The sequence below is a fragment of the Camelus dromedarius genome, chromosome 9 (genome assembly GCF_036321535.1).
Source record: "Camelus dromedarius isolate mCamDro1 chromosome 9, mCamDro1.pat, whole genome shotgun sequence".
Classification (NCBI taxonomy): Eukaryota; Metazoa; Chordata; class Mammalia; order Artiodactyla; family Camelidae; genus Camelus; species Camelus dromedarius.
In genome coordinates this window covers 13,581,133-13,588,299 of record NC_087444.1, presented here as the reverse complement: position 1 = coordinate 13,588,299, position 7,167 = coordinate 13,581,133, and positions in this window count along the sequence as shown.

Here is a 7,167-nt window from a genome sequence, read left to right as displayed (position 1 = left end):
GAAATACTGAAAGGTGTTTTCTGTTTTCCTGGTTGACCAATGAGGTGAAGTGGTGATGCCTGTGTGCAGATGGTCTCCCCGAGGCAGGGCTCAGACTTCAGGCAACTGTGTCAGGATCAGCAGGGGCCCCACCTTCCACGCGCGTGGAAGAAGTCCCTCCCTCTGTCTGCCCCTTGGGGCCCGGATGCGTAGGCATGGTGCAGCTGCTGAATGACGGCTAGTGATGTGAGCTTCACGGGCCCCGGATTCAGACCAGGGCAGCATCTCAGTGCAGATATGAACAGCTCCTCAGCTAAAGAGTCTTGACTATGGAAAAGGACTGTTTAAGAGAAGCTATCCAAAGTGTGTGTGAGAAGAGCCATTTTTTCTAGTCTGAATACTTGAATTCAAGTTTGTCCATTTAGTCTCTGCTTGGTTTTGAACAAATCACCCAGTTTCTGGGCCTTGGTGTTCGCATCTGTTAAAATGGGACAATCATACGTAACTTCAAAGGTTTGCCTGAGGGCTCAGGTGATGTTTGGGAAGCCCTAAGTAAATATAAGTCTTTTACTGGTTAATTCTAAAATAATTACTGAGCACCCACCATGGGCTGTTTACTGTCTTAGTCCCTGTTCTCGTGGAGTTTTCAATTTATTGGGAAGATAGACATTATTCAAATAGTCATACAAATGTATATCTAATAACAAAGCATAGCTTTGAATGAAAGGTGCATGGTTTTTTGAGAATGTAGGACAAAGAAGCCTGACTTTAACCAGAGATTCAAGGAAGTCCCTGGGCTATAATTTGAAGGCTATGCGGGACTTGATTAGGTAAGGGGATTGAGGAAATAGCAAGTGCAAAGGCCCTGGGGTTGAATGGCATGTGTTGTCTTCAAGGATCTGATGCCTAGAGAGTGAGAAGAAAGTAGTACAAGGCTGGGGAGGTAGTTAGGGTGAGTCCAGGCAAGGCCTTATGAGGATTTTAGCTTTTGTGCTAAAATTTGGGGCAGTACGTGTTTGATAAGAACAGCTTTATGATTTAGCAGAAGATCACTCAGAGAACAGAGAGGAGAGGATCAAGAGAGGATGAGGAGATACCAGTTGGGAGGAGCGGCATGGCCTCCGTGAGAGTCCGGATGGTAGCTCGGGCTGGGGGGTGTGGAGGCAGGAGAGACGGGGTCTCGGCTTGCACTCCGGGATGAATGGTGGTGCGGGTGTCGAGGCAGAGAGCGCTAGAGAGAACACAGCCTGGATGTGTCAGGAACAATCATGAGTCTGGTGTTGGATGTTCTGAGTTGGAGGAGCCTCGAAGACAGCCGAGATGAGACCCTCGAGGAGCCAGTCAGGAGAGCTCTGCTCTGGGCTTACAACTTTGGGCATCTTGGGCTTAGAAGCAATAACTCCTTGGATGTAGAGAAATTCTCTTCCAGACAAGCTAATGTGTATTGAGGACTTATTCTGTGCTGGGCACAGTTTTAAGCACTTTCCTTGTGTTAACTCATTTAGTCTCTATAGCCTTTCGATTATTTCCCCCATTTTACAGCTGAGGAAACAGAGTTACCATCACTTACTCAAGGTAAAACAGATCAGTGAGGCTTGGAACCAGGATCCAAGCCCAGGCTGGCTCCCATACCAGTGTCATTAGTAACTTTGCCACAAGACTCACAGCTCATTCCTGGGGCTTGGGTGGTTCTAATACATGGGCTTTGCTGCAAAAGCTGTATGATCGGTTTGGGGGGCATACAGGAGATGTTGGTGTTTCTGGTTGCCATGGTTTGCATAATATACATTCCTCACCTGCTGGGATCCTAGTGCCCTGAGTAGCAGCTGCCAGGAGTTGCAGGACGAACGCATGCCGCCAGCAAAGCACAGCCCGCAGAGGAGAGGGTGGGAGTGGGGAGAGGCACGCAGCGATTACCCTTTCAAGCAAAAACATGTCTGAGATGCCTTCGGCGACCAGAGGACCCTGGGTCCTTCCACAGATGGAGGCTGACCCCACAAACAAGTTAACCACTCTATATAGTAAGACCAGGATCACTAGCATTTGCAAACGGGGAAACTGTGGCCTTGAAGTTATACAGCAGCTATGTCACCTGGAGACTGTGAAAGTTACATCGCCAAGGGGAAAAGTCTCACCAGCTTTGCCCAAACACCTAACAGTGCTTTAGCCCAGCACAGGCGCCCTCAAAAAGCAATTGCCTCCAGCCTTGTGGGTGTAGCTCCACGCCCCTGGGAGGAGAGGATGAGCCTAAGATAAATGATACAAGCTCTTGTCAGAGCTACACACGGACGGGTTCTATCAGTGTAACGTGCTCCAATGTGGGAGGGGACGGCGTCCTTTCTTGGAGTGTTTTTGCAGCTGGCAGTCGGTTCAGCCAAAGGCAGCTTAATGCCCCATAAAACGATTAGATAAGGATGAAGGCAGATCCTAGTTGTGGGTCCCGTCGCACAGCTGAAGAGCATTAACGCCAGCACCTGGTGTGTAGGCCGCCGCAGGAAAGGGTTCCGTTTGCCCGGCCTGCTAAGGATGCACTGTGAGCGGCCCAGCCACACATGGAGCGGAAAGTATCACCATTTCCTGTCTGTCATACCCCCTTCATCCTCACGGTCAGATTGGTCCCACTGCCTCAGGGCTAACCTTTTCTGCACAGCTGAGCCATTTGCTTAAAGAATTTCAGGGTCCGGGGGCAAATGGAACATAGAGGGCGCTCGATTCAGTGCAACAAAAATTGAACACCTACTGTGTGCTTGTTGCACCCGGTAAGTAAGGAGTTTCAAAGAAAAAGGAAGGGCAGACCTTCCGCCAGGGGCCTGGGGTCTGATGGGGATGATTGTCAGTGATAAACCCAAGGCAGACCACGGCCTTGGACAGGCATTGGGAGAAACTGGTGGAACTCTGAAATGTGGTGCCACAGAGGGTGGGTGAATATTCCGAGTATCGGGTGGAGCTCACTTGGCAGTTGCGGGTCTCTACCCAATGGATGAAGGGCCTTTGTGGTAACTTGCACCGCCCGCAGGCAGGGTGGGCTACCTCATGAGCGAGGGATCCTCTGCTGGTGTTTACGGAAGGAACAGAAGGCCGTGCGTGATGGCGTTTCTTACTGTAGGGTTTGGATTTCATGCCCCACAGAGTCCTCTCCCTCTCCGTGTTGCTCTTTTTCAAGCACCTCAAAGTGAATTCCCCCCAATCCTGAGAACTTTTCAGCTTACTAAGCAGATTGTTGAATAAAAATATCCCCGAAGATAATTTAAGAGTCCACAAGTTTTCTGTATTTGAGAGACTAAATGGATATTTAGCATTATCTAAATATAGCATTCTCTAAACATTGGCACTCTTCTCACAGAAATAACTTAAATAGAATTGAGTGATAGGATAGTTAAAATTATCTTTAAATATTTGTTCCAAAAAGATGGAACAAACTGCCTGGTTCCTATGGACAGATTTGTAAAAGTGCGTTAAATTGTTCTTTTTTAAAACAAGGCAATGCAAGCGCATCTTAAGTAATTCAAATACACCCAGCAAATCTGCCTCCTCCTCCATCCTAAGTCCCTAGCGACCCCTCCCCCAGGCAGCCAGTGCAAACAGCTTCTTAAGCATTCCTCCAGAAGGAGACATCCCTCAACAAGCAGGTGCGTGTGCCGTGCATTTTAATGGACTGTATTTTGAAAATTTCTCTGGATCATTGCTTAATTATAGTTAAGAGCTGCAGAGTATCTTTTGTGTGATATCTATCTACACTACTGATATATATCTCTCTATTTTTATCTATGTTTAGAGGTAGACTGTGCAATCATTCTGTACTGTATACGACATAGCATAATACTAGTGTATGTTACAGCACAGTGCATCATAGTGCACGGCGGAGTGTGCAGTATCCCATGGTACGTACTTTACTCTGCATAGTGGTCTCTTGCGTCGATGTTCCATTATTTGTTTAACCCTGGGCTGGTCTAATTTTGGTCCCACCATCGTCTCCCCACTTTCCTGTTAGGCTGTTAACCTCCACAAAGCAGAGACTCGGTCTTGTTTGTACCCATAATCCATAGCACTTTACAGCAGTAGCTGGAATGTGGCAGGTGTTCAATAAATAGTGGTTGAATGAGTGAATAAATTGCAGGAAAAAAATATTTGTTTAAATTTACTTTTATTTACAACTAAATATCTTCATTATGAAAATTTTGAAAAATCAGGGAAAGAGAGAAGGTAAGAATCATAATCTGGGACCACCACTGTTAACACTTTGATGTCTTTCCTTTTCAGCCTTTCCTCTGTATACATTTTAATGTAGTTGTGATTTTATTTCTCTCATGACTTCTTATCCTGCTTTTTTCCCCAGTAGCATTCTAATATATGCATATTTCTACATTATTAAAAACGTCATAAGCATATTTTAAAATGGTTACTCTGTAATGGAGATAAATCATTAATTATTAACATACTTTTGTCTTCCTGAGTATCTGGCCTTCGTCTTTTCACTTTGGCCAAGATATCCTCTTGCTTGGCAGGGGAGTAATGTCAGGAGCAAGACTGAGGTAGGGGGGTGGGTATAGTTCAGTGGTAGGGTGCATGCTTCGCGTGCATCAGGTCCTGGGTTTGATCCCCAGTACCACCATTAAAAGTAAATAAATAAACCTAATTACCTCCCCTGTCCCTCTCAAAAGAAGACTGAGGTAATATTTAGTTTCTGACATACAAATAGGATTACGTTGCAGGAGAAAGGATTTGCCATTATCCCTTTGGCCGATGCTCCCTCTTACCCATTGCAACCAAATGTGGATGACCCAGGCCATGGCGTCCTCCTGTGCTGTAGAGAAGACGCTGCTTCTGTCCTCAATAGCAAAGCATGCAGCTCACTGCTCTGCTGATGCGGGGCTGTTTTTAAGACAAAAGGAAGCAAAACCGAAGTTGGTTCTCTTTCTGTTCCAGAGGAAGGTCGGGCAGAGAGGATAGGGGAAGGGAAGAAAGTGAAAGAAGTAAATGTGGGTCCCAATGCATCGTGTATTTTATAACTGGAGGGAGCAGAGAGGCTCTGAAAGCGCCCCCTCCCACCCCACCACACCACATTCAGGATCTTGGGAGGAGACTTACGTGAGTAGCAGGGTAGCTCTGGCTGATTGCGAAGGGGATCTGTGCAGTCACATTGGACCAGAAAAGGGTCTGACTGGCACTTTCTGAAACATCCCTCTACTCCCAGTGAGCTTGTAATGTTGAAAGCCAGTGAGCCTGTAAATGCTCGTGCTGGAACAAGGAAGTGCAGCAGCAAACCCTGGGGGGGGGGGGGGGGACTTCAGGCCAGGGGCTGGATGCGGCTGTGATAACTGCTTAGAGGTGTTCAGCCATCGGAAGCTGAACAAGGCTTAATCAGCCAAGGAGCACGCAGGGTCTTGGCCGAGCCCAGAGATGAGATTGATCTAAAAGAGCAGCGGTCTGCATCTGGGAACGTCAGCAAGACGCAGAGCCACCTTGGGTCTGCTCCAGAGACCAGAGGAGGGAGCCAACACTGTGCTGGAGGGCACCTCCTCGTTTTTGCTGCCAAAAGGGTATGCAGGATGCCCTCTTTTACCCAGATAGCATCTTAATGAGAAAAGCAAGGGAAGCGAAGCTATATGAGAGATTTAACCCCTTTATCCAGGGAGACTGAATTTCACCTAAATTACCAACAGATTAAATCAAATTGGACAGAGTTAATCTCTTCCCCCCACTAATCAGTGGAGTAAAACCAGAGGGATTAGAGGTTAAATAAAGCAAATAGAGTTTTTTGCACGTGTAAGTTGTAATGAGAGTTAAATTTTCTGATTGCTACCAAATCCACTACTTCATTGAGTGACAAAATCATAGTGAATTTGCCCATTCCCTTCTGGGTAGAATTTAAATTTTTCCAGCTTTGCATTATTAGAGATGTTATATGAACATCTTTGTGCCTTTAAATTTGTGGCACACAGGAGACACTAATAAAGAGTTCTTCAATAAGCTTTGAAGTGGAATTTTCACTAGGAATGTAGAATAGCTCATGTATGTGGACCTAGGCTTCCATATAACCAGGCAACACTTTGCTTCTTGTAGTAGAAGATGAGCCCCTAATTAGATGGATTGATGAGATGGTAAGAACCAGAGTAGCAAAAGAGATAATTGACCTCTGCATTAGAAATGAAATGAATTTGCGTGTGTGGGCCTGAGAGAGAAGAGGACAATGCAACATGGTAGAAGACCGGAGCCCTGTCTGAGAAGCGTCCAAGAGACTTCTAGGAACAGAGATACCGATCAAGGAGTTTTGAGTTGCATGTCTGTCTTGTGCATCCTGCCATTGCTTTGACAAAGGCTCCCATTCTCACAAATACCTCTGTGATGGTTTTATTTATTTTGTTGTTTTGTTGACTAGGGCTGATGAAAATTAAGGAAAGGGGTTGAATTCAATATCTGGGTCAACATGATGGGAATTGGGACCATGCTGTTGAGCTGGTGAGATGATCTACAGTGATTCCCTTAAGTGAGTATTTCAGTGTATGTGGGCGCTCAGAGCTGGAAGTGACTCCAAGTGGTTCAGCCTCCTTGCCCCCCAGGAACCGATAAATGTTACAGAAACCATGGAAATTTCCCAGTTAATGGAATGGGAATTGAATTAATCTTGTCTAGTTATTAGAGTCTGGGGAATACCAGTTGACAAGTGGGGTGTGTGTATGTGTGTATCTGTCTGTCTATCTTTGCTGTCACCATCCAGTGGAAAGGGGGTTCCCCTCACTGTTTTAGAGATCTCCTACTCTCCAGTGTCCTCTGGGCAGAACACGTCCATCATCAGCCTGGGGTAAAAACAATGGCAGGGTGGAGGGAGCTTGTGGGAGCATCTACCTGCAGGGGTATAATTACAGTATCTTACGTTATTTATTTTAGGTAGCTCAAGTTAATAAGCCAACTGGCTCTTCCCAGACTGCCATTTCTCTCTGTTCCTATACCTACTCAAAGCTATTTTAACTCATTCTTATCAGGGAAGAAGTATTAGTTTTGTAGGGATCTTGGGTCCACTGCTTGGTTCCAGGTTGAAACCTATTTCATGGATACTCAAACATCAGCAAATTTCCTGGACTCAACCTCAGTCTAGAAATTTCTCTTAACAAGTTGTCCTCTTTCTTCAGTCACCTCTTACTTGAGAGAACAGTCCTCTGTGTTCTCTGTGCACATATGTGAGCCCGT